We start from the raw sequence: 22,948 nt of genomic DNA on the forward strand, positions 1-22,948 counted from the left end.
TTTGAAAGTTTATAAGATGATATAAAAACCTATACCAACAAATGTTAATGGAAAATAGTTCCAGTTGCTTTCAATAATGAATGTTATAAGCAGGTGCAAGAAAACCAGACTAAATTAGTCAAAAAGGCCACATTGATATGAGTGAAAGAATATTTTGAAATCATGCTCTTAGTTCCCCTGCCCAAAATACAACAAAACGAACAGATAGATGTGGAACTGGAAACTGATGAACCAAAAGTTGGTGTATCGGATATTAGGACTAATCGGTGAACAAAATAATGAGGGGATGGGCTATTTCACCCATCACCCCCTTTTTGGTTCCTGAAAGAGAGAGACTAAGGGGGGAAATATGGAAGAACATAGTGAGGCTACTGAAGCAAGCTTTATCATCATGGCTGTCACCCCCACCATCTCCTGGGAATGTGAACCTTCTTCATCCAACTCCTAAGAGATGTTCTGACCTGACCGGGCCAGAAGGACTCAAACAACAGACTCAACCAGCTCTATTTGAATCCCATGAACCACCTGGGATGAAACCGGATTGGACTTAAACAGCAGCAACTTATTTCAACTAACAACTTATTTTTTACCCCAAAGGACAGTTATTACCATTTCTGGTATCATCTAAGAGACTGTCAAACAAAGGGAGGAGGGGGCAGTTTCCTTTTAAAACTCTCTCCAGCTAAAGGAAAAGTGAACAAGAAATGTTGCTAAAAGTAGGAGGAATAACTCAGTAGTTTGAGCATTGGCCTGCTAAAACCAGGGTTTTGAGTTCAATCCCTGAGGGAGCCATTTAGAGATCTGAGGCAAAAATCTGTCTGGGGATTAGTCCTGCTTTAAGCAGGGGTTGGACTAGATGACCTCCTGAGGTCCCTTCCAACCCTGGTATGCTATGAAAGCCTTAACATTTTACAGTTACAATCCTTTAACTGTTTTTTCCGTCTTTTCTGTATCTTTAAATAAAAGTTAAAAGGATTTCAATGATGTTTGTGCTATGGTCCTAAGCAGGCTGAGGTCTCTCTATACCAAACTGTAAATCTCGTTTAACACTGTTTAACGTTGGACAGTGACTGGGTTATGTTAACATCTTTAACCCGAATATTTCATCTAAATTAATACAAACAGTACCCTATACTGACTGTGGGTGGGAATTTCAAAAGCATTCCGCGTTGGCCTAACTTCGCTCTACTGGCATCAACAGATGTAGAGTTAGGCCAATGCTGATTTTTTGTTTTGTTTTTAGCAATTCCACTCTACTTCTGTGGTAGTGACATAGTCCAATCACATATTTAAGTACGTCACACAATTTAATCATTATAGTTTTTGATGACTAGCACGCTTTGCCCAGTTTTCAATAGCTCTCCAGAGGGCATGGATCAGTGTTCACATTACACTCTCCGTCAATACCCAGCCCAGGTGGGGGAAGCTAATGATCCAACCTGCGAACCAAACTCAGTGATGAAGTCTGGCCACGTGCCACCTGAGGCCCGTTTTACACATTCCAAGAAGAAGAATAGCTCTCCAACTTTATCCGTATTTTCTTACCAATTTTTAATAAACTGTCTTAGAGCTAGTTGGGAATTTTCCAACAAAACAGGGTTTTACTAGAAAACACCAATTCGAATCCAAAATGTTTCACAGGAACATATAGGGTTCAACAAACTCCATCAAGCCAGAGGCAGGGCTCCAGGTGGGCTTTTGGGGAACCCAGGCTTTGTGGGTTTGAGACAGCCATACCATGCAGACTACCATAGGGTCAGGGACCCCAGAGCTTCAAGACTCCTGGACCAGCTTGCTCTTTGGAGTGCTTGACGCCCACAGCTTAGGAATCTAGCTGGCCTGGGAATCAGCTGGCCCAGGAGTCTGGAAGCCCTGGAGTCCCTCGCCTGCGGCAGCCTGCATAATGGGGTTACCCTGGAGCTGTGGACCTTGAGAGCCCATTCTAGGTCTTCCAGACTCCTGTCTCCACGGCAGGAAGCCTTCACCCTGAGAGCTTAAGTTGAGCCATAGCTCCTAGGGCTGCCAAGCTACCCTGCTGCCTGGAAGCCTTGAGAGCCCCCAATGTTTCCAGACTCCCAGACTCTAGGAGTTCCCGGGGATGCCAAAGCTCCTTGGCCAGCTGGCTTCCCAGAGGAAACAGTCAGCCTGAGGAGTCAGCCAGCCCCCAGAGCAATCAAAGTGGCAGGGTTGCCCTGGAACCATCAATCCTGAAAGCGCTGGCACCAGCTGACTGAAACTGACAAAATTTTGGTCAGCTTCATAGCTACCCACCACCAGAGGTGAAATTAAGCCGGTACGGCATACTGGCAAGAGCCGGTGCACCATACCGGGGCGGCCTGGCTTCCCCAGGCAGCAATTTAAAGGGCCTGGGGCTCCCAGCAGTGGCTGAAGCCCCAGTCCATTTAAATTGCTGCCCGAGCCCTGCTGCCGGAGCTCTGGAATAGCGGCAGGGCTCTGGGGGTTATTTAAAGGGCCGGGGCTCCCGCTGTCTCTACTGCTCTGGGCCCTTTAAATAGCCACCAGAACCCCGCTGCTGGAGCCCTGGGGTAGCAGCGGCAGCCGGGGGCTCCGGCAGTAGTTTAAAGGGCCTGGGGCGGTAGAAGCAGGGGAGTCCTGGGCCCTTTAAATAGCCCCCAGAGCCCTGGAGTGGCGGTGGGGCTCCAGGGGCTATTTAAAGGGCCCGGGGCTCCCTGGGGTAGCAGTGGCAGAGCCCTGGGGTAGCAGTGGCAGCCGGGGGCTCCAGCAGCGGTTTAAAGGGCCTGGGGCGGTAGCGGCGGCTGAGCCCTGGGCCCTTTAAACCACTGCCGGAGCCCCCGGCTGCCGCTGCTACCCTGGCGGGAGAGGGCACTTACCAGTACAGGGCGGGCCGGAGCTGGCTCTGACCCCGCCCCCATCCCCGCCCCTTCCACGGGCCAGAGCCGGCCCCAACCCAGCCCCATCCCTATTTCTATTTTCACCCCTGAATAGCAGGGGGTCAACTGCTCAGTTTCACAGCTGCTACTCAACCATGGGCAGTGGTGAAACTGACAAGAATCATATTAACTTTAATGAGCAGCTGCAGGGGTTCCAGGGAGTACGTTTCAGAAGAACCAGGTGTTGGCCTTTACAAAAGAAACTTTTACAGGATTTCCATTTTATGGAAACCTTGGGGGTGGGGGGTGACAGATTCATTCTGAATCAGAATGAAGCCAAATTTTGAAATGTTCAAGTTTCCTGTGAAATATAAATCCCGAGTTTCAGCTAGCTTTACACTGCCCTGGTGCTTTCCGTGTGAATGTCCAGAAAGAGCAGGCTGCATTTTTGCCTTGTAACTCACTAAATAGCAGGTCTGGTTTTGTCCTGGGCAGCTCTATTCCTCTCTGCTGCCACTGCCTACACACTTCCTTACTTAATATGATGTTGGAAAGTCCCAGATTACCCAACAACAGTATGTGCCATGGCATCATGTATTTCAAACTACCTGACATAAGCTCTAAGTTTTAACTTGAGTTTGTAACCTTCCAGCTAATTGAACGTGCCCTTATGCAGGGATTTGTAGTTTTTAACCGGGGAAATCAATGCTCATTTCATTTAAAAACACGAGGCATTTGTTCCTCAGCTTTATGCTATAATGTGATGTATTAGGAGAAGCGCAATTATCTCCACTACATTGTCTCTCCTTAAATGTTTATTCTAGAGTCACTGAGCTAAACTCCCTCCTTGACACACACATCTTTTGAAGACAACTCTTTGCAGTGTCCTTGTCAGCTGGTTTAATAGCGACATCAGTAGGAGGTTAGAAGTGATGGGATTCTGTTTCTCCATTTTATTTTTTCTAGAAAGAATTTCACGGTACATACAGTGTGGAAAAAATAAAAAAAACCCAATCAATATAGCTATTTACTCAAAGAGAAAAGTTTTCCAACTGCCTTCCTATTATTATATGATGCCTGTGTGTTCAGAAGGTGGAAACCAATAAAGGTATTGTGAAGTTTACTGAGAAAATTACATTAATCGTCGCTATAAACCTCTCTTTTCATCCATATCTTTCAAATGTTTCAACAGGATTTCTCATTTTATGGTTTGTAGCAGGACTCAACTTAAGTCTTTTCATGTAAGGTGTTCAAATGGGCATCAGTAGTGATCACCCTAGCTAAGATTAGAAAAAAACACTTTCTATTATAATCCTCTGCTTTCACATACCCATTACTTCCTGAAACCTGTAATTTGGGCAGGTATTTTCTCTGTTAGGTATCTCACCAAAGGGGAATATTTGTGTAAAGAGCAAACTAAATCCCTTCACATAGAAAGGGATGAGAAAGTGAAAACGTATTATTTTTTCCCTTTTCAGTTTGTTTCCTGATTTCAGCCTGCCAGCACCACCTCTTGGTGACACTAGAAAGGGAGCCCTAAATGAGGATCCCTTAGGTCCCAGTCTTGCAAGTTATTCTATGGTGGTACAGGGGTTTGACAAAGTGGAGGAGGCCCTTATTCTGGTATCTATAAGTAATAAAACAGTATCTATCTCTGCCAAAAGTCCTACAACATTATGATATCAGAAGTAACAACCAATCACCACCTTTACAGCTAATTTGTATGCACCAACTTCATTGGTTGTAATGAGTTAGTGATCTGATGGAGATTGCACCGATTACTTGGCCCAGCAGCCACACTTCTTCAAAGATTGATTCGCAACCCATACAACAACACAAACTCCCAACACAACCCACCCCCCAAACAAATTAAGACAAAATCCCTCAGCACACTAATACAGCCAGCACATGCCATAACCCCAAACACACACAGCCCCCCTCACTGCAGTACACCCTCCTCATTCATCACCTATACAATTCAACACACGTCTCCCAGCACAATACACACCCTCACACACTCTCGCTTAGACTCACCATAAAGCCATGAACTTGAGAGGCAAAGCCGAAGGTCTCCCACTAGTAACCAAACACCCAATCAGTGAGAAGAAATATTTATTGACAACATTAACCGGGTAATACAGCATGGTAGATGTATGGTCCACAAGAAAATTAAGAAATTTGGTAACATTTTAGCTTTCATTATGCATACAGTGTGTCTCCAGTACTATCTTTACAATTTTTATTTTCAAGTACTAAACATTACCGCAGTATTTGCTTTGTAAGTGTAACCCCTGCTTCTCTGCCTTCCCTCCCACAACGGTTTGTATCATTATTTATCGACTCAGACCTAAAATTAGATTTTAAGTTCCTTTGGGCAGGGACTGAGTCTGTATTTGTTTTATAAGACAGCCAAACACATTTTAAGCACCATATAAATATTAATAAATGACAAGAAATTGAGCAAGCAGAACAAATTAATCTCACACGCTACTAAAGGAGATAAAACTTGCAAATTTATCCTACCAACTTGTTAACATGCTTTATTTCCCTAACTGAAATGACAGTTATTTCAGCACTTTGGTTCTTGTTTTCCCTCGGAGTCAGTATGGAAACACCGGTCAGAGTTTGTCATCCTCAGTGCCTGATTCACAGATGTGCCTGTCACAGCCACTAGCTGCAGAGACTCTCCGTTTACTCAGGCTGAAGAAATGCTGCTTTTAGGTTTGGTGGGTTCCTCCAGCCTCAGCCAAGGTTGTGGTCATTTTAAGTGGCAGCTTGTTCAGAATTCAAACCGCTGTGGGCCTCAGACACTCAGGATGAACTTCCCCTGTCCAATATTCTCCAGAAAGCCTAGAGCCCACTAATCACTGCGTGTTACGTATCCTACTCTGCACTTGGTGTACAGAGAACCTGGCTCTGTTACAGGCCCTAGATTAAGGAACTGGCTCTTTAGCTCTAGGTAGAGACTCATGCATTCAGATCTGGAGGTCCCTGGATTAGAGCTAAGTGACTTTTTTTTTTTGGAGGGTGGGATGGCAAACACATTTCACCGAAAAACTCAATTTTTATGACTCAAAGTGTTCACAAATATGGGTCAAATCTGATAAATAGTTTTGGGTGAAAAAAATGAAAAATAATTAAAAAAAAAGTTGACATGTTTCACTTTGACTATTTCAAAGCATGTTGTCTGGACTTAAAAGGCATTTTGTTTTCAAATTTTGCCAAGTTAAAAACAAAAGTGAAAACACCCAAAATTGACTGAATTAAAACAAAAATCTGAGGAAAAAAAATGTTTTGGGTTAACCAAAAAGCCTCAGTGAACCTGAAATTAGTAAAAAAAAAAAAAAAAAAAAAAAAGTGTTTCAAGTTGACCCACAACTGTTTCAGTTGATTTGAATGAATTTTTTCCTGAGTTTTTCGAATGGACCAAGAAATTTGGTTAGAATCAAACTGGATTTTTCAGTTCAGCTGCCAAACTGAAAAAAATCCATTGTTTCTCAGTTCTACCCTGCATCCTTCCTCAGTGTGTCAGGCAACACAGCTGCCATCACACCACATAGCGCTGCTGGAGATTCTGGAGCGGCAGTACTAGATCCTTGGCTCCACTAACCAGCTTTTTCAGGTTTGTCCCTGTGTCGGGTGAATCTCTTGGTGGTGTAGAGAGCCAGTATAGCATCTCCATGACACCCCAACTCCTAGCCAACTGGCACAGGGGGTGTCCATGAGGAAAAAGAGCTGTGGCTGAAACACTGCTACACTCTGATGGTGCTAGCTACTAAAGATATTGCTTGTTGATGTGGGCAAATGGAGGAAGTTCAGAAGAGCCGTGGGGCTGCTCTAAGAGCCCAACAACACTGGTCACACCCTGATATCAGGGATCCTACAAAGCTTAATGAAGGCACTTTGGCTCATACTCTAGTCTTGCCATACCAGGGAATCTGAGACTCAGAATTTAAAGAAACTACTAGATACTTGGTTAATTAAATTCTGCTTCTCCAAATCCCCCGGCAGTTTCAAATGGACAATATTATTCAATTACTTTTCTAATCTGTTGTGCAGCGGGTGCTGTTAACACAGCTGCCACGTTTCACTCAGGAGAGGACGAGAGAAGTCCTGGATGAAGCAATTCTGCTCAGTAGTTTGTGCACGAGTTTGTGACATTTATAAAGTGTTTTGCTATCCCTCAGCCTGGAGAGGTACTGTGTAAAATATAAGATTATTAAACCACTTCTGTTCCTTCCTTCCTCTAACGTAATGGAAGGATATATGTGCAAGCAGGGAAGAGACCATTACTGACAAGAAATGGAAAAGATTTTATCAATTCCTTATAGCATTCAGTCCACTGTAGCACAGTTTGGGGATAGATATATTTTTTTTGCTCCCCAAGAACCCTGCTTTCCTTTATGCCTTAAAAATAACTGTGTGCTTTTAGTGCCACTTGGACACTTTCCCTTAGATACCACTTACAGCTAGATTTTTCTCAAGGACTCAGTGTTGGCCTAACTCAGCTCATATTAATCTCACCCTTAAGCAATACTAGCTGAATCCACAACAATGCCCAGCGAAGTGGCAGGCACAACACAGGCCCTTTCTGTCTTACTAGAAGAATAGGGCTCTCCGGGACACTGGCAGACAAGGTGCCAGCTCATGCCAAGGCCCCTAGGTCTCAACTGAACACTGACAAATACATAGCTAGAACCAGTCTGGCTCACCTGCATCTCAGTATTGTTCAAATAGGTATTAGAGTTTTACAAAAATGTGTTTCATTTTTAGACTTTATGGAATGCTGGCAAGTTGCTACATGCACTTATCTTGCTTATATAAACTACTCCTCGTTGTTTTTGCTAATACAGACTAACACGGCTACCACTCTGAAATGTATAATTTGGGATACAGATAAGTGTTTGCTCTGTAACTGTAAATCACCAGACAGGAGAGGAGCATTAACAAGTGTGCCATACTAGTTTCCAACAGGAGGTGTTATCTCCTGCCCAACAAAAAAGGCCCATCAGCACCAGAGGAACCACTGCAGAACATCAGAGGACAAAAGACCATTGATTGCTCTCCACTCTCAATTCCCCATGAAGAGTAAAATTCCTCGCTTCTGCTGAACACACAACTAGAAGCAAAATGGGGGAAGGAATAAAAAGGCCTAACAAGGAGGAACTGTATCTCTTATGCTGCTTGGAGGCTGAGGGGGCAAGGATTACTAAGCATAAGCAAAAGATCGCCAGTGGTTGGCCTGGGTTAGCCCTAATGGACATATAGAAGCTTTATTACTTCTTCAAAACTTAAGACTGGAGCTCATTTGTATGTATATATGTTTACCTGCTTTAACCTTGTAAGGAACTCTCTTATTTCCTTTTCCTAGTTGATAAATCTTTAAATAGATTATTACAGGATTGGCTACAAGCATTGTCTTGGCTGTTAGATCTAAGGTGCAACTCACCTGAGGTAAATGACCAATCCTTTGGGATTGGGAGTAACCTGAATATTATTGTGATTTTTGGTACAGAGGACCATCTATCACAAAAACAGGCTTATCTGGGGGGCAAGATCGATCGGAGTGCCGATGGGGATTGTCTATGACTCCATGTTAAGATGGTTGTAGTGCCTGATATCAGGAGTTTATACCTGATAATTGGTCAGTGAAATCTAAACATAGGTCTCTCAACCATTTGGGGATTTATGCCCTGCTTCTTAACAGTCTGTCCTGAGGCTGTCACTCACTCTCTTGAGCCACTGTAGGACAGCTTGACACTAACCTCTAACAGATACACATTAAAAATACAATTTGCCTTTTCTAAAGTAGGAATTTATAATCAGTCTCTTAAAATGTGTTAGGTAACACTTAACACACCCCAAACCTTTTGTCCTAGTCTAGACATGTCATTAGTGGACTCCCCTTACCCCTTCCTCACACCTTGGAAGCCTTGCTAACGTTTAAGTCTCCCATGATAGCACCTAAGTCATACCCCAGGTCACCAAACAAGAATTAGGCTCAACTATGCTGGATACTGTACAAACAACCCAACCAAAGATTCCTTGCACCCAGATCATTCAGAACCAAGGATGTAGGCATTACCTAAGTAGTGAATAACCAAACACGGGAAGGGAGCAATTGTAACAAAAACACAGATAGATGCACTTGCATAGAAGTTAGTAGGTCTTAAATACGCCATGTGGCAAAAACTCCAAAGCGACACACCAAAGAAACAGCTAGATTATGTTCTTCGCACAATACGTATATTACTGACCCAGCTGTTAGCTCCTTTTCAAATGGGTTTATGTATAAACGTGTACACATTGCAGACTGCAGAGGGAAGAGTTAAAAATGCACTCTCCAGCTCCCCTAGCAAGTCTTCAGTGCTCCATCTGTATGCAGCAGCATCCATCCATAAACACTGCCTGAAGAGGTGTCAAACTCTACCCACCCACTGGCACCTTGTGGCCATTCCAGCAAGTGGGTGGCAATTAGTGAGATTGCCTCCTCTTCAGAAACAAGTGTCCCATCAGGCGACTCTTGGCACTACTGCTTCTTGTGCTGCTTCACTGCTCTTTCCAAAATGATGAATTTCCTCAATTCCAGGATGCATCCTGTTGTCACTAATGATGATGTCAACAATACCATCAAATCTGTTGTCGTGCCAACCATGGTACTTGGCAAATTTTGCTAATGTCTTTTTAGACATCTGTTTCCTTCCTTCGCTTTCTTATCTGGAATACAAGGATATCCCTCGCTCCCTGTATATGAAACACCACCATAACCATTTCACAAGGATTAGAAGTTACGCAATCAAATACAAGATGCCCTCAGCCCCAACTCGTCTTTCCAGGGCTTAGCATATCACTAACAAGAAAAGAAAGTTTGATTAGTCTCCAATCACTGCAGAATCATAGGACTGGAAGGGACCTTGAGAGGTCATCTAGTCCAGTCCCCTGCATTCATGGCAGGACTAACTATTATCTAAAACATCCCCGGCAGGTTTGTGTCTAACCTGTTCTTAAAAATCTTCAGTGATGGAGATTCCACAACCTCCCTAGGCAATTTATTCCAGTGCTTAACCACCCTGACAGTTGGGAAGTTTTTTCCACTGTCCAATCTAAACAATCCTTGCTGAAACGTAATTAAGAGCATAACTTCTTGTCCTATTCTCAGAGGTGAAAGAGAGAAATTTTTGTCTCTTCTCCTTGTAACAACCTTTTATGTACTTGAAAAATGTTATGTCCCTTCTCAGTCTTCTCTTCTCCTGACTAAACAAATCCAATTTTTTCAATCTTCCCTCATAGGTCATGTTTTCTAGACCTTTAATCATTTTTGTTGCTCTTCTCTGGACTTTCTCCAATTTGTCCACATCTTTCCTGAAATGTGGTACCCAGAGCTGGACACACTACTCCAGTTGAGACCCAATCAGCATGGAGTAGAATGAAAGAATTACTTCTCATATCTTGCTTGTAACACTCCTGTTAATCCATCCCAGAATGATGTTTGCTTTTTTTGCAACAGTGTTACACTGTTGACTCCTATTTAGCTTGTGACCACTAGGCCCCCTGGATCACTTTCTGGTGTACTCCTTCCTAGGCAGTCATTTCCCATTTTGTATGTGTGCATATATTCATTTGTGGACAGATTAACACATTTGTGACTGCATCAGGTTGTGCCTAAACACATTTTTTATATCAACAGGCTTGTTGACAAAGTATTAGTACATTTACTGTTCTATCAAAGCAGTACACAAGGGTTTGGTTATTGTAACGAGATCCTTTAAAGGGAATACAATGTACTTCTATGGTACATCTAGTCTTGGTTTCAGTATATTTTAGTCAGTATGAACCCCATGTGTAAGGTCTGCCCCTTAACAAAACAGATATGCAGGCATTATCAAAGTAATACGATACTGTCGGCTCTGAAGACCAGGATGCCTACGAGATTCTTTGCAGAGTTTCCTTGATCAATCACTGCCTTTTATATTGTGCCCTTAGAAGCCCAGAAAGCTTTACTACAGAACTACAGTACAAAGATTCTTTGCAGAATCCATGATGTGAATTTCTGCAATTTGCAAAAGGTCACCACTCATTTTAGCAGACACCGCTAACTACATTAAAAAGCAAGACTAAAAAAAAAATTGTTCTTTTGATGTGTTTTGGATTTACATTTTTAACTAAGATAATGGCAGCTAATGTTAGAAATCCCCTTACAAATCAGTAAGAATACTTAAGGTTTGATTCGTTATTTGTTTAAAGAACACAATTAAAATATAAAAGAGGCACTGCTGTCTATGAAATTGAAAGGCAATAAATATAATACTAATAAAAAGGGATAATCTTTACAGAACACTATCAACCTGTGGAACTTACTGCCATATGATAATGCTTAAGGCAATGGGTAGAATTTTTAAAAGGATTAGATAGACATTTATATGGATAGTGAAAACATCTACAGTTGTGCATAGAGGATTACATTTACTTTAATTTAATATAAACCCTTATGTGACTATCTGATGACGTTAGGAAGAAACACTCCTTAAGGACAGATTATTCCATAATAATTCACTATAAGAGAATGGATTCTGAATTAAATGGACATTTGGCCTGATCCTATACTTGAATGGAATCACACATTTTACTACATATTGTTTATTTTGACAGATCTGCATTTGGGTATGTGGGCAAACATTTTCTTATCTGGGCTTCTGGAAAATATGATCAGTGTTTCACACTCCCAATATTTAGTCTAACCATGTTTTTTTAGCCTTCAAATCTGGAAAAAGTGCATTATCATTTGTGGAAAAAGTGCATCATCCTAACCAACTGTTTAGAAGGCAGCATCAGTCTAGTTTACCTCCAGATAGTCCTTGAGCAATGACAAAGACATGTGAAGTAATAGAGGACATTTTTTTAAGATGTTCTCAATCTGATTATGCTGTTCCACTTTTCACTGATCTGTATGGACAGATCTGACATTCATAGATTCTAAGGCCAAAAGGGACCCAGTCTGATCATCCTGCTTAACAGAGGCCATATAACTTCCCTAAATTAATTCCTGCTTCTGATACAATAGCTGTGGTTGAACTAGAGCACAGATCTTCTAGAAAAACATCCAATCTTGATTTAAACATCACCAGTGATGGGGAATCCACCACAAAATGGTGGATAAATTGTTGAGACAATTAATTACCCTCACTATTATCTGAGACCAGAATGGAGCTCTTGGAATCAAATTCTTTACTGACAGGCCTCTTGTTCATTGGCTTCAGTTGTATTACAAAGGGTGGAAGTGACCAGATGTCCCGATTTTCTAGGGACAATCCTGATATTCAGGGCTTTTTGGTATATAGGCACCTATTACCTCCAACCCCATCACAATTTTTCCACATTTTCTATCTGGTCACCCTATGATAGGCACTCAAGACAATTTAGCTTTTAGTGTTTTGCTGACATATTTAGCAATGCACGGGCACACACACGTTAGCAGCAGCACCACAAATTGAGAAAGGCCCAGAAATGTAAAGTCAAACAGTACTCTAAAGTTTTTCCTTTCGAAAACAGCTTTTATTTCATTTCTCACATTTCACACAAAATGAAAATGAGAGCTGAGAGTACCATCTTATTTATTTCTGGGACTATCCAGAGCACAATGGCTTTCAACTGAAAAATTCAAGATGTGTGGCTCTTCTTTTTCTACTTCTCTGAAGAGATTCATCCAAAAAGAAAATGAACTAAAAAGTGAATCTTTCTGCTTCCAAAAATGTTTTGTTATCTGGGTCTGATGATCTATGTAACATGATTTTTGATGGAGAGTAACAGGAACCGACTTCATGTCGGGCACCATTGAACTATTAATCAGCGATGTGCCCATGAAACTTACCAAAATCAGAAGCATAGTGCAATGAAAATGTACAAACTCACTAATTTAACCGATATTTAGAGATTATGGCCCAGTACCCTGAAGCAGGTAGATAAGGGTATAGAGCAGCTCAGAGAAGGAATCACAAAGGTGCCTTTTGAACTCTCCTGATCCTGGGTTTGTCTCCCAGGATAATTTTGTGTCGTCAGAAGGCTGCAATTACACCAGCTGCAAATGGGACCCTGGGCCATTAAAGCAGCTAGGAATCATCGGGCATAGATAAGCCTTGGCCAAATCAGTACACTGGCCGAAGGGAGGAGAGGGTTGTATGACATGTAATGCTAGCTGTATGCCACCAGAAGATAACTCTGCAATTTGATGATCACCCCATGGCCAACTATGCTGGCTCCTCGCCCTGATTCTGCCTGTGATGCAGTTACATAGAGGATGTATCACCCCCCCGCCCCCCAAGAGCTTGGCCAATGCTGCTGCATGTGAATTTCTTTTAAGCACATTTCTCTTTTTAATAGTTCAAGTTCGTGCTGTCATTACTGTAGTTTAACTCATGCTGCACAGAAGATTTCTCAGAACACATTCCTTTCCCAGGTACTCGTGTTTTATTACAGTAGCATATGGTCTCTGTATTCAGGCTGTTTTACATTCGCTAAATGTAATAACTGTGCTTTTGGCTGCGGTTGTTCCTTCCAATTAAGCTACAGGCTATTGAATCCTACCCAGAATTCAGCTAACACTGTGTAGCCCTTCAGAGAGTGGAACGGAAGGTTAATAGGTAAATAACCGGAACATCTAAAAAGTATGATGAAGGAAATCTAACAATTTACAGAGCTTGTACTGATAATGAATCATTCTTGCCCACAAGCACAAAATGCTTGATTCCATCCAGTAATGACAATCTCAGTTACAAGGAAATACTTTAGCAATGTGGGGCCTGGTGAACAGTAGTTTGCCACGCTGGGGGTAGGCAAACAGAGATGGCCTTCTAAAACTCGGGAAATAAAACAGTCTTCAATATGTTCGGGTTGGTCTCTTCAAACAGAAGCTATTTACTAAGAGTAGTCTTTTGTAGAGGATTCACTGCATTGTTGTCCTAAAACACCTTCATCATTACACTGAAAGTTGTCTCCTGCAGGGGCCTTCTACAAAAATTCTGACAGCCTTAAAAAAGTCTTAGATTGAGGTCAAAATGAATGCTTGAAAGTTCTGGAAATCAAAATAATCCTCAGAAAAATTAACTGAATAACTCAAGGGATTGTAAATGGGACACAGATCCTTTCAGCTCCATATCCTTGGGTCAAATTTGATCCAGGCTAACAATGGCTGAAAGTCCAATTTAATGGTTCTTTACTGTTCTGAGTGCAGTTTCCTGGAGAGCTGTGGTGAAATCTCAAAGCTACTGAAGTCAATGGGACATTTTCAAGGGGCCAGGATTTCACCTGAGGTGTCTACAACATTAGACCATCTGTGGCGGTGACCAACAGGAGACTGAGCTCGCTGTCTGACTCCTTGAAGTGGTTTCTCCAGAGCTGTCTTGGGGCATGCTGGCAATATAGTGTTTTGTTGTTGTAAAAAGTTTTCCCTTCACTCTCTTCAAATTTCTCTTTCTGGTGCTTTCTCCCTGTCCCCCACACCTCCCTCTTCTTCCCAGCCTTTAATCCTTCCAAACAGGTTTCAGATCTTGTCCACTCCCTTTTAAGGGTCTGGTGCTGCACAAGCTCATTCGCCTCCCCTTTCTTACACCTTGTGCCCACTCCTCCACTTTTGTTCTGCAGTGAGACAGAATAGGGATGTGAAGCCAACAGTCAGCAAGAACAGGGGAGAAAATCAGCTGCCACACACACTGCAAAAACGCTACAAGAGCAGAACGCTAGTGTCAAATACTATTTACTTTTTATTTTGAAGTGAACCTCCCAGTAGCCGTACACCAGGGAGCAAGACAGCCCGGTGGAAAGGTAGCAAAGTCAGCGAATCTAGTCAGTCACTCTTAGCACAAACATAGGTGTTTCTCTAAGCAAGTCCTCTTTCATTTTACTGTCTTAGATACTTACATGGTCCCCATCATTGTACTATTTAGCACATCACAATCTTCATATGTATTTACCTTCACAACACCTCTGTAGAGCAGTGCTATCATGCCCATGTCACAGACAAGGAACAGTGCTACAGAGAGACTAAGCGACATGCCCAAGGTTAAGCAGGAAGTCTGTGGTGGAGCATGGAATTGACCCCAGGTCTCTCAAAACACAGCCTAGCACCCTAACCACTGGACCATCCTTCCCCTCCTGTCTCCTTCTCTACACATTTTAACTCAGTCTTATCTTTGGAGATTTTTGCTTTGGGTTTTTTTTTCTTTCCAACTCTTATTGGTTTTGTAAAGCACCTTGTACCTTAAAGTGCTAAATAACCATCTCTACCCTCCCTTAGGTAAACTGCAAAAAAATAAATACACATAACCAATGAGATATTGATATATCTATTTATTTAGAAAATAAGTGCCCAGGACTCTTCTTTTCTCTCGCTCAGGCATTCTCACATGGCTACTTCGATAAACTGTCAAGATTTAAATGGGATAAACCAAAAGCAATTCAAGACTAGGGATATTGCAATAGCAGAGCTAATTTGAAATAAGTTTATCTGTACAAACAAAGAATGTCAAGATTTATAAAGCCAAGATCAATGACCTCTTCATTTCTCTAGAAATGATGCTATCACAATGCTAAATTGCAAAAAATCTTGGGGGGGAAAATTGCAGTGATTTCAGTTTATGGACAAAACACTTAAAATTGCTTCTTCCAGTAACATACTCAGATTCCCCTGAGATCTGTCTTAATGATAATTAAAGGACTATTTTAAAAATGTGCTTAATCATTTGCTTGATGCTTATAGTGCATTTTTATTAAAATCTGGCTGTATATAATCTAAATTGCAGCATTACATAGAAGATTTTTAAAAGTTCACTTTAAAGGCTATCAAGTCTTCTCAAACAGTTCAAATAAAAGGGTGATGTTAGAATTAACACACAGCAGCCCAAACTCCAGGACTTTTAGTTGAGCTCTGGTAGTGCAAGGAAGCTTGAACTCTGCCTTCCCAAATTATGCCTGGCTCTGCCTCAGATCTTCAAAAATACTGATTATAAACAGATGCAGTATTACTGCTAACAGCTACTTAGCAGCATTGGGTCCACTGCTTTTACTACTGATGCTCAAGGATTCCAGCAGACCCACTCCCCAAACCACTTGGGATATGGTATGTAAAAGCAGTACACCTGCAGGCCAAAGAGAGGCTCAAGTGACACCACCAACGCACACCACTATCCAATTGACGTTATTCACTGGACACACTCCATAGCTGACTCCACTACCCACGTTGTGATACATGATGAATTAGTAAACTATAGTAGGTAACAGTTTTAGAAGGGGTGAAGGAAGGAAAAACTGGAAATGAAACATGGCGTAGGGGTCACTGAAGGGAATCTAAGGGCAACAGGAGGAGGGAAAGAAGAGGAGAAAGGGAGAACAGGGAAGTGGAGGAGGGAAAAGGATTAAGTGTCATGTTGAATACCTTTCCTTCTTCCCCCCATCTTTGTCTGGACTATATTTTGCCTTAGTTTATGAAGTCATTAGCTCAGGACCCCACTTTCTAACAAGAATATAATTTGTATAGACCAATTAATGAGTATAAGCATATGTATGATCAATCCTTTAGTAGCAGTTTCATGCACTGAGGTGGTTATTTGTATTACAGTGGTACCCATAGTCCTCACTCAGGATTTAAGGCCCCATTGTGCTTGGAACTGTACAAATACACAGACTCTGCTCTGAAGAGGTAACCACCTACGTGGACAACACAGACAAAGGGTGGGTGAAAGGAAAGTTTATTCTCCTCTTTCAGGGGGGCCACTACATCACAGAGATTGAGTAAACTGCGCAAGGTCACAGAGAGGCTGTGGCAGAACCAGAAACTAAACCTAGCTCTCCTCAGTCAGTGCCTTAATCCAGACAAGTCTTTCTCCCTGTACGTCTCAGCTTCCACTACCAATGAGGTAAGAAGTGTCAATTTTGCATTGCTCTGATTTAGATGTAAAGGGCCAAGTCCATTCCTGCTGTAACTCTGTTGATTTCACAATTGCAGCAAGAGAGTTTAAATTAAGGAAGAATCTGAACAAATGTAATTGGAGAACACAAATTCCACTGTGCGCCACTAATCTGAATGGAACACAAGTACATGCCACGAATGCTGATAGGGCCGGGTTTTTGGTTTGGGCTTTTTTTTTTTTTAAATTGATATTGTCAATGGATTAAAATTGAATATAAAAAGCAATTGCTTATTTAAAAGTCTTTTTATCATATCCAAATGATTACTTATAGAAAATTAAGGACTTGATTTTATCTGTCATCAATGTTCTTCATATGCCTTTAGAGCTAGGAACTAGCATAAACTAAACGAATTGAATGACTTTAAAAAACAACAATAGTTTCTTCTAAGTCAGTGTTTAAAGCTGCTAAAGTTGACAATAAATTAATACCATTATATGTTTTTGAAGATGAATAATTTGTAAAAAGCATTAGCTTAAATTACAGTCTGCAAGAGAGATGATATTCTCCAAATTAAATCACTTGCACCTCAAGCACTAGTGGTTCAATCATTGGCATCACAATCATAAATTATAAGTTAAATATTTCAAACCAAAACTTAATTGATTAATAACCAAATGTTGCCGTCTGTGGCTAGGATATTGTTCGGTGAAATAATAGAAAAAGGTCCATGGCTGTTGATATAAACTCTGCAAGTCATTGTTTTATTCAGGAAATCGGCTTATAAATAACACATTTTGGCTTGCTCCTCTCATATTGTGTCTTTTACTGAAATTCTCTTTGTACAGAACTAGAAAGTGCATTTCTATAATTATTCAGTATGTAAGTAGGTATGTCCATTTGGACTCAGAATGCTATATAACAGGGGTCGGCAGCCTTTCAGAAGTGGTGGGCCGAGTCTTCATTTATTCACTCTAAATTAAGGTTTCGCGGGGTAGTAATACATTTTAACATTTTTAGAAGGTCTCTTTCTATAAGTCTATAATATATAACTAAACTATTGTTGTATGTAAAGTAAATAAGGTTTTTAAATGTTTAAGAAGCCTCATTTAAAATTAAATTAAAAGGCAGAGCCCCCCGGACTGGTGGCCAGGACCCAAGCAGTGTGAGTGCCACTGAAAATCAGCTTGCGTGCCACAGGTTGCCCACCCCTGCCATATAACATGGATTAGAACAAATTACCTTGCAGTTTACGCTGAATCCTGAGAGTTACAGTTCTCCATAAACAGCAAAACCAAGACTTGCTTTCAAATATAAGCCACTTTTAAAAATAACCCAAAAGGCTAAGATGACATAAAATAATCTTTTTTTTAAAAGGGCACAACATTTTTCAACAGATGGACTCCTATCACTTTATCAAGAGGCCATGTACTTCTTGAAGTCTAGGGCTAAGTCTAAGTCAAAGTTTCTAGGGCTAAAAAGCTCAGTGTGTAGTGCTGAGGATGCTAAAGGAATAGTTGTACAGAATTAGCCACTGAGTTTCATAGTTACTGGAGTGCTTATTTGTGCAAGCTATTTAGCTGGTTTTCTCTGCAACTTACTGCATCTTGAAGCTGCATGAAGCCAAATAAAATCATCAACAAAGAGTGTTTCAGGCCAACTGATTGTACCCATTACCAGCTTTCTGGATGATCAAGACAAATTTTTTAGGGGCAAATTCATTTTGGGTGCCCCAGCTCCAGTCACCTTAAAAGGGCTTAATTTTCAGAATTTTCTAAAAATTGGACCCCTTTTAAAGGTGTCTCATGCTGGTTGGCAAAAACCTGAAGCACCCAAAATCACTAGCTAGTCACCTCTAAAAATCTTGGCCCAAAGTCATTTTTGGTGCTTCCCACAGCGTTGCAACCAACCTTAGAATAATGGGAATATTACTGACCAGCTCTTTTTGTATCATTACCACAGACATGTACATCTGCACAAGAATAAAAATGACTTGCATTATTCCAGAAAAAGTTCTACAACAATTCTTCTCAGAGTTCCAGGAGGCACAGGGTGGGAGGAGTGTGCACTCTACATCCCTTAGGACAGAGAAGTGCATACTTCAGCACGGTGTGCTAGACCCACTTTCTCCCGAGGCGTCCCCAAGAGGTGCTAGGAGGAAAAACACCAGTACTCCACCAAGGGTTGGGAATGTGACTGTAACTGACCCTGTACATCTCCCTCTCCACCAAACATCAGTACAAGGACCAGGCACAACCTGGCCCAAAGTGTTTCAATGATTTCAGAGCCTTGTAATTATCCTCATTTTTCATGTCAAACACTGACAAGATATGACCCTTGTCCATATGATTTAAGATATAACTAAGGCCCTTTAAACACACACACACACACACACACACAGTTTGCTTTGTGAAACTGGTGCTCTCCTCTTCTGAGCATTGCTCTAAAGTGTTAACCTTCATTAGTATGTGAATTATCTCATCTGTAAAAGAGTTACCCTTACATTACGACATATTTAAATAAATATTTGATCCACAAGATCTGCATTTGGGCACACTTATGTATATTAACAAGGGATTATCCATTACAGACAATTCCTTTAAACCTTTGAGGTGCTATTGAATATATCAACCCATGTTATAGATATGTTGATCATACTGTAACATCTTGCATTTTTTCAAGCATTACTCCACTATAGGAAAGCATCTGAGTAGATATTTTCCATAGGCAGCACTCTTGGTAGGTTAATTGCTTTCCCCTTTATTTCCTCCCTAAGTTTGGGACAGTAGCACACAATACCTTTTAATGCAATATCCAATTCTTTAAAATGGACAATCAATATAGCCCAGGCTATGAACATTCTTACTGCCTATCTATAAATCATTAGACAGGTGCAGCCAGTGACATAATATATAAATCTCAAATTAGTATGTTACTATGGAGCACGAAGTATCAGTTTAAATAGAGTTATTTAAACATGGACAAACTTTAATCATATTAAACACAACAGCATTGCACCTACACAGTGCTTTTCCATACACTACACTCTACTGCATAACATTAATTATAATGCATGCAAGAGATCCCTATGGTATTCTCAAGCCACTCCAGAATCCAATAACATTTATATCCCTGAAAATTAGGATGTAAAAAGAAAAATCAAATTTAATCATTTAATTAACATTAAAATCAAGCAGCATAAGCATCACTAATACCACAAGAAGAGACATCCAGGTACAAGCAATGCAGCAAACAAAGACTTTAAAGCCAAAAATGACTAGTAGGTTTTTTCCTGTTGTTCCCAGACTATCTCAGTTGACCTGAAAGCACCACTAGTCACACACAGCAATGCTGTAAGTAACACAAATTCATTCACTATACTATCTATAAACACCACACGTTTCTGTTTCACAAGAAGTGTCATTTATGGCAGGAAAGACATTTATACATGGTTTGTATTTACATAAGAAACAATTTCTAATGAAAAAAATCTACATCCATTGGGAATATGAGGCTCAAACACAACAACAGAATACCACTTTGGAATATGCTTAGATTGCTAATAAAGATTTTGAAACAGTTTTGGTATTGACTTCTCTCTTTACAAAATCTTGATTATTTAAACAGGGTAATTGTATATGAATTAACAGATAGATAACACTCTACCTTTGAACATTAACTCTGTTAGATAGAGAATCTGTAATATCTTTGAATGCGAACCCTCTTAGACAAGTTACTGATTATCCGCATATTGCAGGTTTTTACCAAAATACAGCAGGTACTGTTGCATTTGACCCTGAAAGTAATTCCCCAACTGTAGCAAAGGTAAAAGAATCCTGGAATGAGTTGGCAGGTGGGTAACACAAACTGATTTTGTTTTAAATTGTAAATATATTTATAACCTTAAAATAACTGTCCATACATTGATTAGACAAATCCTAGCAGGTAATATGCCTAGGGGAGAAGTGGTCAGAAGGTGTCTCGTCCCATCCCCCCCACCTCTCCCTATGGAAAAAAAATTGACAAATGAAAAAAATTGATTGTGTAGAAATTTTGCAGGGAAATTTTTGACTTTGTATTGAAAATGCCAGAAATCTGAAAACTTAACATTCTTAGCTGAAAAGTTTTCCATTTTGAGGTTTTTAATTTAAAAAGTCAAGTTTTCCAAACACAAAAAAAACCACAAACACTTTCTGCAAAATTTTTGTTAGTCAAAATCCCAAACTTTTGGTTTGACATTTTTGACAAAAACACAGCAGAAGGAGAATAAAGAGAGCAAAAAAAAAAAGTTATTCATATTTCCCCTCCCCCACTCAATGAAAAATGGCCTCCCCTCAATTTCTTTTGACATTTTCCAGTTTCCAGTTTCTCAATGAAAAATTGGGAGACTTCCTTGATTCTTCCTTCATTTTTCCTCTGTGTTGCCTCCCCCACCTTTCCAGGGGAGGAAAAGTGGGTGAGGAGGGGGAAAAGAAGGGGAAAGAGAAAGAGGGAAATGAAAAAGATCAGAACATTTTCACAGAATTTTTTTTTTTAAAGGAAATTTTTTATGGATAAATGCTTACCTCTTTCCAAACAGCTCTTGGGGATGTGATGGAAAATTAGCTATCCATATCCTGGCTCCTCCACCCAACCCTTGGGGTGGACATTCTTCAGGCTCTGAAGATGGGAACCGCAGAGGGACGAGCTAATGCAGACCGCAGGGATAAGGGGGCAAGCTCCGTATGCTGGTTATGAATAAGTTAGTACCCACACAGTGCTTTTCATCTGTAGGGCTCCATGCATCTTATGCAGGAAGGAAAGTAACTGCCAGTTCCCCTGAAGCTTTCATGGGTGCCCTAATACATGGGAATTCCTCCCCAAGCAGGGAGTCAGAATGCAGGCCCCACATCAGCGGATGTGGTGGAACCCTCGACTGATGGCTTTGGGTTGTAGATGCAGCCTTTGGCCACCACAGGCCACTGCTCCCAGCTTGATGAGCTCCTCCAGGGCAGAGCCTCATCTTCCAGGCTTTGAACATGCTGCAGAGCAGCAAACCAGGCAGGGGAAGCAGTAAGGAGATCCACACAACAGCCTCCTCAGCAGCATCCCAAGATTTCCCCCAGTATGGAAGTGACTCCCTACGGCCCTCTCCCTTCTATCCTACTGCTACAGGACTTTCTGTGGGCCTGGAGGAAGTCAGATTGTTGTAGGGCCCCAGAAGCAACAGAGCATGAGGTGGAAAGGAGAGAGTGCCTGGGGGAAGCACTAGAGACACAGCGCTGACTGCCAGAAGGGAACTAAGGAGAAGAAAAGGTGAAGGGCAGAATTACGCCAATTGGTCTGGACGTGATGAGGGAGGGGAAGGCCCCCTAACTTGAGCGTTAATTCATAACCAGAAGGCAGCCCTAAAAAGAAAGGCAGTTCGTATTTCTAAACATCATGGGATTTTTCTGGTCTGTCTTCTAACGTTTGAATTCATGGTGTTCGTGACGCTGGCACCTCAGCTTTGCAAATGGGAAAAATGGAGTCCCAGGGAGGTTACCTGACTTGCCTGAGGTCACACTGCAAGTCTGCAGCAGACTCAGGAGCACAACAGGTTCCTGGGTCTCAGTCGTGTGCCCTGAAGTGCTCCGATTTATCTAGGTGCCAACACCCATAATCCAGCACACCCTTCTGCACTCCAATTAACATTGCCACCAGCCAGAATATAGGCATATGTTAATAGCGCTGTTGCAGAGAATAAACACCTCTGTTTGGTGTAGGTCTTGAATTTGGCCCATAGTCTGTTTATAGATTTTGTGTTTTGAGCAGCCTTTCATGTTTTAAAGAAAAAACAATTGCATTTCTCCTAGAGGGAGTTTTTGTTCCAGATGTAGGAATTTTGCCTGCAGACATTATTTCTGCAATTAATACACTACTTCAGAAATAACAGATTGCTTCTCCTCCTTCACTTCGACAGGCATCGATAGAGTCAATCACCAGATCTTGCTCTTCAGAGGGATCGTCTTTAGAGGCCCGCTTAGCAAGACAACCGTCTCTAAATCCACATTCATGTGTCCAGATGCAAAAGCCTATGAGGGAGACATCCGTTTAGGGTTTTCAACAGGCAGAAATGTGTTTGCTGTAGAACAGCCCCCTGCCACTTCGGGTCTCTTCTCTAGTTCTGTAGTCAGTCTGTTACCTGTGCTCTGCCTTGACTTGCCAAGTGATTTATT

General features: G+C 41.3%; 1 protein-coding gene across 2 annotated transcripts in view; it reads right to left on the reverse strand.

Annotated features, from left to right (window-relative positions):
• The window catches only part of LOC117880759 (contactin-3-like), a 226,248-nt gene that overhangs the window by 139,188 nt on the left and 64,112 nt on the right, over positions 1–22,948 (reverse strand). The gene's annotated exons all lie outside the window — the stretch shown is intronic.

The sequence above is a fragment of the Trachemys scripta genome, chromosome 7 (assembly GCF_013100865.1).
Source record: "Trachemys scripta elegans isolate TJP31775 chromosome 7, CAS_Tse_1.0, whole genome shotgun sequence".
In the NCBI taxonomy this organism is placed as follows: Eukaryota; Metazoa; Chordata; order Testudines; family Emydidae; genus Trachemys; species Trachemys scripta.